Source organism: Patella vulgata, chromosome 7 (assembly GCF_932274485.2).
Source record: "Patella vulgata chromosome 7, xgPatVulg1.2, whole genome shotgun sequence".
Taxonomy (NCBI): domain Eukaryota; kingdom Metazoa; phylum Mollusca; class Gastropoda; family Patellidae; genus Patella; species Patella vulgata.
The window spans coordinates 23,399,447-23,410,078 of NC_065885.2; positions in this window are offsets into that span (position 1 = coordinate 23,399,447).

Genomic DNA, 10,632 nt, shown 5'->3' on the forward strand with positions numbered 1-10,632 from the left:
CTTATGGCGGGTCGAGACGCGGTGCCGCGGTGCACAGTTCTCGTTTTATTATGAGTACAGTGAGATACGGTCTGGTTGTTAAGATGTCTGAGTACATGTAATTACCATCTTCTCAGATTCACTTGTGATATTACTTCAGACCTGGACAGAAGAAGAAATTTACTGTAATTCAAAAGACCATCTTGCTAAATTGTTGAACATTGTACTAGTGGCGACCCCTGATATACAAAGCCAATTTCACTAACTCAAGTCTCCAGTCTCGTATTTCAATCAAGTTATATCTTTGTATTTTGTGAGGATTCCAGATTTATTAATGCTTTCTAGATGAAATTCATGCCATGAAATCAGACGGCGGAACCACATCGATATAATAGGCGTGATAAGGAAATATAAACAAAGAGAGATCAAACGTTCATTTGTAAAATTAATAATTTGTAGACAATTTTATGTAATTTTAAATACATGTACTTATATTTTTATTTGAAAGTCTAACTTTTATCATTCATCTGTTTATGATTTTCACTGAATTCATCTCACATTTTCGTAATTTATTTAAAGAGTATATTTTTTGAAAAAGAATATATTGTTGTGCAAAATGCGATTTGGTTGCGTTACTTATTACGATAATTCAGAATTTTAACAGTGTAAGGCCATTGGCCTATATTGTCTGTAAGTAAACCTGTATACTACAATTTCATTACAGATTGAACAAATAAATGGATATAGTCATATTATTTCTTGTGAGATAACTTTTCCATGTGCTGTATTGATGTATGAGAACAATTTCCTCCATAATAAATGGAAAATTTATTCCATTTGAGAGTCTTTTAACCTTGAAATCTTAGAATGTGACCAGTGTTACAAAGCCATTTGCCTTTATATAAATATTATCTTTAATAAGAGAGAATGTCTATGTTGACAAAGCCGATCCCAGTTGACTTCCCCTTTTGACAAACTAACAATTCTCAGCTACTGCTGATATTTAAACTGTCACCAGACTGACCTAATTATTGAGGATTATAAACTTGACCTAATTATTGTCACGAGATATGCTAAAGGAAGTTTTGTCAATTCAGATGCTTATAAAACCTACATTTTCCTGGTCGATGTCTATACACGTGGACCTACAGTAAGACAGTTGCCTTCAAAATTAAGTCTAGTTTGCTGACTTTTGAAATACTCTTCAAATTAGGTTAAATTAGGTCCCTATTTTGATATGTATTTTCGTAAGATGTGACTACTTTTTATGGCAGCAATTGAATTCCAATCGGACTAGATTTTCGACTTATTCTTTCCTGTTACTCGCACGGGAGTTAACCCTAATAAAGGAAAACATTGGAAGTTTTTTTTACTATTGTCGGGGATAGTGAACAGTCCCGAGTCCAGTATCCAAGCAGACAACAATTATGTTTATTTAGCATCTTATTCTTCTCTACAAAGAATAGGCCAAGTAGTTTTTAATGCTAATTGTAAAGACCGTATTCGCTCACAAAGTAAAGAAGGCACACATATTATGTTCTAGACAAGCATGGACACTGACTCAAACTATCCGACATTTTCAATCCGTTTTCAGTCAATAGATCGGCATTTCGACCATTCAGTTTACTCCGGCGTTACCAAGAAAACACTTCCAATAATGTCGTCTGTGTATTTGTTCTGGGGCATATTTCCCGCCCAATTAACGCGGCGTGACGTCCCACACGTTCTGGGTTTGTTTTTTGACATCAATTTCAGAAGGTTGACGATTTGGGGAAGAAATTGATCTTTAGTAAAAATGAAACTGTAAAGGTCAGAGACGCTAGAAACTATTTGGTACCAATATTAGTACTAGCGATTAGGCTAATTGTTTTAAACCATTACATAAATAGGAGGAGAGGCAATATAAAAGACGATACACAATGCCTAAATTAGATGTACTCTTATATGTTTTAAATTTTATCAACGGGAAAAAAAGTGATTATGGGATGAGGATGCAGGTTGGGCGTAATGATTCATTCATTGACTATTTTAGGAAATACCTTTAATTTATCTAAATTGGTAGTGTGTAGCAAATACGTATTTTTTTTCATTGAGTGCATAAAATGTCAATTCGCCTTCTAATTGTTCTGAAATTTCCGTAACGTGTGCAATTTCATATTATGTACTGTTATAATCTACAAAAATACGTATTTGGTCGTCGAAATTTTCGAAAGCCTTATCAAATTAATATTATTTTTTTCTAAGCCAGTTTCCATTTATTTATCAAAGGTTCAACAATGCAATTTATATTCTAAAGCAAGAAATTTTTACTTCCATGTATGTAACTTACACGTTAAACTACTTTTTCACATGGCTACGAGTACGAAATATATACAAATAGATTCATCTCAGATATCATTTGATGAAATTTTATAACAAAAGAAAATAGTGAAAATACTTAAAACGTAGATGTGGTTTTTCATTTATATATATAAAATAACGAGACATTTGTTATTAGAATATTCTCCCAACACGATTTATACCTCCATCAAATTACTTACCTGAAAGTTCAAAGAAAAATACCACCAGGTGCAAAAACCACAAAAACAGGTGTATATTTGCGGTTTTCTATTTTTCTGTTTTAACAATAGAGTTGGGAGGTGGACCCTTATTTGGTTATTATATAGTGACATGGGAATAAAGCTCGACATGAAAAGACAGACTGTTTCTATACATGTAGCGTTATGTGTGTATATTTATTTGATTAGATTAGTGTAGCCATGTACGAAAATATCAGTATTAATATAAGAAAGAGAGAATCGTTACTAATCGAACACACCCCAAATATTGCTGGTACATATTTACCATTTGAGTATTAATTAATTTTCATAAAGTAAATGAGATCGTCCCAAAATACTCATACAGAAACACAGGGAGGTAGAATACATCCAAGTAAACTATATTTGTACAATAATTGTGCCTTTTAAAAGATTATTATACGGTTGCTTTACAGTTACAATTGGTTTATGAAATGTGACGATCCATTAAATATTATCATAAAGTTCTGTAGTTTATAAACTATTTGGGCCAGGAAAGACACCTATGTTTCTTGAAAACTGGTAATTACCAGTTAGAACCAAATTACATTTTTCAAGTTCTAATGAGAGTAAACCAGTTCTATAGGTATGATGACATGAAACACCGAGGGAATGTGGAGATGTAATGTACATTTGTCTGCAATCGTAACTGTCTTTAAAGCAGTGAAATCTGTGACATGTAGAAAACGGGAAAAGGGTGTAATATTTTTTACATATTTAAAATATCTTTTTTTACCACATTTACACAGCTATGCCATATGGAGATTACAACCAAGGATTTGGACCTGGACATCACAAAACCTCTGCACACCATTGACTGGGACCTAAATTTACTGCGTGGTAACCATTTAAAAACTTATTTCGGACTTTCAACAAATATAATGCAACACTAACCTCTTGATATATTGCGTGGTTATTAACTAATGATATTTTGAATGTAAACATTTACAATAATACACTAAATATTTGGATTAAATTGAACAGATTTGATTTTTTTTTTTGTATCACTATATGCAATAATATTGATTTTCATCACCATCAATTATGGTTTTCAAAAGGTGTCATTTAGATCTTTAAGCGACTAATGATACACATCCACACGGGTCTATGGCGAATGAAGGATTAAGCGCACAAGACTAGTGATAAAAAGATATTATCATTCACCGCTTCAACGATTTCTTATTATTATCACCACTGGTTAACCACGCATCATATATTTTCCCATAATTTTCATGGAGTAATTTGTAATGTTTGTCCTTAATATAAATGTATACACTTTTACTCTTACAAAAATATGCTTACAAATTGAATGGAAATGATCTTTTGTTTAGATCTTGGGAAGATAATAAATGGGTATATTATTGGGTCTATAGTTTATATGGGTAGTGAGAACAAAATAGGCGAAGTTATGATAAACATATTAAATATCTTAATAACATACGTTTGTCAACCAATAACAGAAATTAATCAACAAGAACGCGGTTATTAAAATATTGTCATAGAATTATTATAATAATAAAATACACATAGCCGGTTGGAACTTCAGGTTAATGAACCTAGTGGTTTATATACAGAGGCTATTTTAAAGCGAAGGCATCCCCATAATTTCAGTTACAATAATATCATTAATTGAGTTACAACAATATCATTAAACATACATTATGCAAGAGCTAAATCTGCCAATTGCAGGTCTTTCTTTAGGCCTGAAATTTTATCTAAATTATTAATTAGACATTAATTAACGCTGGATGGCATCGCTAGCCTGCGATATTTACTGGATTATGATCCCATTTGCTGCTCGACTTCCATTTATAATTTAATCATGAAATGGATGATCGAAACTATGTTTTTTTATCATACAGACTTTAGTAATGATGATCGAGGCTAGGCCGAAATATCAATCGCTTAATTCTCCGTTCATAGTGGATCAATTTACATTATCTAGTTTTTAACTATTATAGTGAGAACTGTCAGCTCTTTATCTTATCTCCAATAATGTACCATTAATTAAGTTATACAAATACACTGCTAATAATTCAATGGGGGTGGGGAGATGGCGGGGATAACCCTAAAACAGCCAGTTATTATGTGAACATCAATTTCAGCGCCTTGCACATTAATGAGGAAGCCAATGCGATCTGCACACTAAATAATTATAATGATATAATCTAATGTCAGGTTTATTACGGAAATGAAATGAAATGGGGTTTAACGTCCCACTTTTCTGCATCAAAGGGGCTAATGAAGACGGGCATACGGCACGCAGTGTGCTATCGTGAAACTGCTTGGGCATGTGAGCTCAGTTTTGGCCACACCCGAACTATAACACGCTGTTATTTGACAGCTCCCCCACCCGTCCTGAATCACTGATACACTAGCGGATATAGAAGCTGATAATAAGGGAGGGGGGGGGTCTTAATCCACACACAATAAATGTCAACAAAATACTGGCTATGACACTGAGTGTCCCGGTAGAACATAGATCATATTATAGTTATTCGGGGAAAGCAGTTTGATTTAAGTTGACATAAAGTTCATGGCATATTATAATTGTTATTGCGAACCTTAGAGGCAGTGGCTACAACACCGAATAACCTGACGGGGGGGGGGGGGGGTCTACGCCTGAGGAAATATCCTGGCATTTGAGGGCATTGCTGGGAGCAAATTCTTGTGAACGGGAGGATCAGAAATGGGAGTTAATGAGACACAATCTGGAGATCTGCCTGTCAATTCTACCCGTTTTGTAAGAATTGACAGAACATAAGACCACAGAAGAGCGGAAGAATGATGTCATAATTGAATCGAGCGCTGTAGGCGCGAAAATGTTTCAGAAAGCAGCGTATAATAGGTAACTTAGCTTTTGATTGTTTCGGACTGGGCCTGAAAATTTTAGTCAATGTTATGGCAAATGGGAGCAAATTCTCGTAAACGAGAGTGCCAGAAAAGGGACAGAATCTCGAGGCCTGCGCCTGTCAGTTCTGCCTGTTTTGTGAGAGGTCACATAACAATTAACATTTGTACAGTCTGTCGCCCCACGAACCTCTCACTAGTCAGGCCTGTGAAAAAATTGTCGACCATAGATATACATTGTCCGTCAATTTTACAGCACCCTGAGAACACTTCCCGCCCCTCGTTGCTCTGAGCTAGTTACGGCCCTGTCACTAGTGGTATTAAGAACTTGGCGATTCACTGTAACCTTCAATATGATAGTGATGTGATAGTATAAGACAGAGGAGTGGGAGAATGATGACATATATTACAGATAATTATGTAGTTGAGCTTTTAATTTTTTATTAGACTGGGCCTGAGGGGACTTTGTCTCTTGGGGGCGCTTACTTGGTCTAACGTGGGGGTGAGGGCACCGCTCCCTTAAAGCCGCGCCTGCACTGATGATGGGAAACCGTATTGAGAAATCACAATCAAACACGGAACCCTCCCAGTTAGTGAGTCCGCGCCTTCTACATTGCACCACGGTGGCTCCCGTCGAGACTGTCAACCAATTCACTAGCCAGTTCATTTAACTGGACAATTCAGCCATTATTGTAGGGAGTTTTTATTAGTTGTCACACTGCTGTAAAACCTAGATCATTCTTACTGAAGACGCCTTTAATAGCTTTAGTAGGACTCTTGCGTCATCACCATTTGTGAAAATCCGCGAAAATTCATCATCGTACCGTAAACCGCATGGTATAGTGTTGAAATGCACCCAATCAAGACGGGAATGTCACTTTTAGAAACATCTGGTCCAATTAAAGGGTATGTCTGTTCATTAGTAGCCAATGGTCACGGGTTTAATTGTAAATTCTGTTCCAATCTGCGCATGGCAAGTAAATGTCAGATATGGCCTCTATTCTAATGTTGAAGCGTTGATTACACTTCCGGAATATTTCATGCGCGTGACCTGGTATTTTGGCCATGTTTACAAGACTAGATGGGGTGATGGTCAAAGTAATGCCTAACGTTGAAAAACAATTCTAACCGTTTTATAGTAGTTGTTGCTTTCACAGCCAAACTAACATAATTAGCATTGGAAACGAATCATGACCTGTAAGTTTCAATTACCCATCAAAAGCCTTATCCTTGTTTAGATTAAATGTATGTATGTATAAATTAAAGAAACGTAACAGTGAACTAACAATTTCTCTGTTTAAATGAGGATATCTTATAGTATGCTATATTACAGATATGTTTTGGCAAGAAGGCTGTTTAGATCTGAACTTATAAGAAACCACTATGTGCAAAATGTCTGCCCCTCCCTGGCCAAACAAATTAGGTTCATAGGTAACACTTGGTTACCAAAACGTTGATCCAGAAACTACGTCAAATATGGCGGCAAAAATTGTGGGAATTGACGAGGTAATAACTACCATTAAGAAAAGTCAATACAGTGGATTTGTATGCCATATATTTCTTAAATCAACCTTTAGCATCTACTTACACAACTTAAAGATGCATTCACTAAAGGTCGATTATTCTTCGACAACATTGACGTCGTGTCCTAATTAGGCTATTATTAACATGTAGGTATACCCATGTAGGCTACTGGGTCGCCATTATGGTAAACTTATTCAGGCTTAGTTTTAAATAAATCACGCTCGTTAAAAAATCCAATGTACACTTTATATCGCGGAGAGAAGACTATAAATCAAACAGTTGAAATAAATGAAATGAAATGAAATTGGGTTTAACGTCCTACTGTTTTGCTCCTAAACTGGGCTAATGAAGACGGGCATACGCCATACAGTGTGCTGTGAGGGAAATTTTGCCCGGGCAGCGGCGCTACAGCCTACCCTTATATCGAATTCCAACTGCCAAGGGATCTTTTGTGTGCACGCCAATGTGTACACGGGACCTCGGTTTTTCGTCCCATCCGAACGACTAGACAGCTGTCCTTGTCAGGCCCTCCGTCCTGCATCACTGACAAAGGGAAACCACGCTGGAAAATCTGGATGAACTTTCTCGACCAATGTAGGGATCGGACACCCGACCCCCGGGCTAGCGAGCCAGCGTCTTACCCACTTAGTCAGGCGATCCCCAACAATTGAAATAGATAGTACTCCGCTCTCGGTAGTCTTATGATGGACATGCATATTTTATTATAGTCCTGGCATTTTAACTTAATTTCGCACCATTTCGGGCAGTTGCTGCAATAGAAATGCGACCACGTTTTATGGTCGGTCTAGACGTATATTATCACCATAAAAAAGTCCCAGTCCGAAATTCATGCCCAAATGGGTCAAATTGGCAAAAATCCAAAATGGCCGCCGGTTTTGACTGGAAAATGCCAGTTTTTATCCACTTACCATAATATGATTGAGTTTGGTATCAAACTATATCCTTTCGAGGCAGCTTGATCCATTCCCATACACAGTTTTGGCGGGAAAATTCGAATTTTACAAAATTACCTGGTAATTAACTGGTTCCTCTGGGTCAAAATAATGGGAAATCCCATTGGAGATTTGGGGATTGCGAGTGGTCGAGTCCGCCCCAGATCTAACACGATGGCATTCATCAAGCATCAACTAAATTTCATTTAGACGCTCTGGTCGACCACTGCTCACTACGGAAGCAGGGTAGCAGGTATGACGAAAGGGGTCACTCTCAGCCCACTGTGGACGCAGTGTCGTGGGCGTGTCCGATTTCGATCACCAACCTCGAAAATTGAGCCAAGATGGCCAAACCTATTGAAGCACGTGGTGAATTTATTTCAGAAAATGATTCAAACGTTGAGACACAGATGGATACAATATCGCCTGTTTGTCAGATATGCAGTGAACTGCCCATCGTCATTCCCAAAATGACGGAAAGATAACGGGTATTGGAGGTCGACAATAATGAGCCGATTAAGATTCCTGGCTTACGTTCAATGAGCGGAGATAATAATAATAATAATATAATTTAATACATTTATAAAGCGCACACGTTCCAGCTAGTATAGCTGCTCAGTGGCGCTGGTTTTACATCAAGATAAATACTTTAAAAATACATTTTAAATTTGAGATATATTAAATTTATAATTATTTTAAAAAAACATATACGATTTAAACAATACAAGGCTTAAAATTACTCAAAATTTAAAATATATATAAGTTTTAAAAGTTAATTAGCAAATACGAATAAAATCATTACATGAATAAAGCAATTTAAACACTATTTATAAGCATGATTAAAAAGTTCAGTTTTAAGGTTTTTCTTAAATACTGCATAGTTTGAGCTGGATTTGGTTTGTTGGGAAAGTTTGTTCCACAGCATCGGGGCAGAAAATGAGAAGGCTCTTTGTCCAAATAGGGTAGTGACTTTTGGAATTTCCAAAAGATTTTGATCACTTGATCTTAAAGATCTTGATGGCCTGTAAGGTTGAATTAGGTCTTTAAGATATCTTGGAGCATTGTCACAGTTTAAACAGAGGTATGTCAATGATAATATTTTAAACTCAATACGGAATGGGATTGGAAGCCAATGTAAGACTTTGAGCACTGGTGTTATATGTATACTCCTGTTTGTCCGGGACACCAATTTCAATGGCAGACTAAGTCATGACTAAGTTCAACAATAAGTCAAGGGCGTGCTAGGGCCTCCGAGGGTAGGCAGACCAAAGTTAGGGCACTTTAGGAGGGGGGGGGGGGTAGGATCGGGGGAAATTTGAGTTCTGTGGCACATGGTAGAAGCTATTTGACGTAATATGCCATGTCATACCATACATTGACACTTGGTTAAGGGATTATGATTAAATCACAAAGATCCGAACATGAACATAGTTAGCTGCAGTCAAGAACTAAACGACCTGTGAGTAAAGAAAAACAAGCATCAAAAGGGACTGGTATTCCTTACAAACGGTGCCTGCAAAGTTTCATTTGATTCTGTTCCCTAATGAGGGTAGGGGTAGGGAGATAGAATTGAAAGTAGACTGACAACCCCAAGAACGAGACGACGATCAAAATACACTTTAAGCCAAGGAAATTACTGTTGACAGATTAAATGTCATTCGTTGTGACAGTTTGCGTATTGGCCCTGAGTATGCTAACCGGCAATAGAGACTTTTGGCAAGCGTAAATTTCTGGTCCGTATCGCGTATCCGTATGGATTTTGCGTGTGACGTCATCAATGTGTGTGCATTTCTCATACGTCATACGTCACACGGATACGGCAGCACTTTAGAACCGCTTTCATACGGAAAAGGTCCGTAAAACATTGTCGTGTCCTTTTACCGTCTTTTTACTACTTTTAGACGCTGAATTGTTGTATCGTAGCGTTTTTATGAATCTTTGTATGTTCCAGAACACGAAGGTGTATATTTGATGTGATTTTAACCATGATGGTTGATCTAGTGCTAAATTTAGGGAACGGAACCTTGCAATTCTGTAAATGATTTTATTCTGTGGTAAAGAGTATAAACTTTCTGAAATGATACATTAGTGAAACCAAAAATTCCAGTCGAGTCGAAATCGAAGATTTTTTAATAAGATTCGACATTTTTTTTTTTTTTAATAGCTCAGCGACTGTCGTTCGACTTTATTTCCTCCGGGAAATTGTCGCCTCTAATGTACTGATGGTGATCTTGGTAGATATCTGCCATCATGCTGTAATAGAACTAATCTCAGCTGACCGACGCACACGTACGCGACGCGAAAATCTGCCAAAACTCTAAAACTACATTGACGCAACGTATCACGTATACGATACGTGATACGGATGGGGAAATTCCGCTTGCCAAAAGTCTCTATTAATGGTTCCCGTCGCCCGTGTTGCAATTTTCCTAAATTCATTTAGATAAATAAATAAAACTAAGACAAATTAGTTGATTCTGAATATTATGGAAATATTAATCAGTCTGTAAAATCTATTCTGGAAGTCATCCGTGGAAATAATGGTCTGATTGAGCTTGTATGGGGCCCTTACATCATCAATGAAAAACGGGCATTGTAGTATCTCTGGAGTTAGTTGGAACAAGGGAAGGGTAGCAGAAAAAGGGGGCACAATATTCGATGGCACATGATCAGAAGAGAGGGCACATAGCCACCCCCACTCCCTCCCATATACCTTGTTAGGAAATCTCATCGGTTTCGAGCGTTATCAA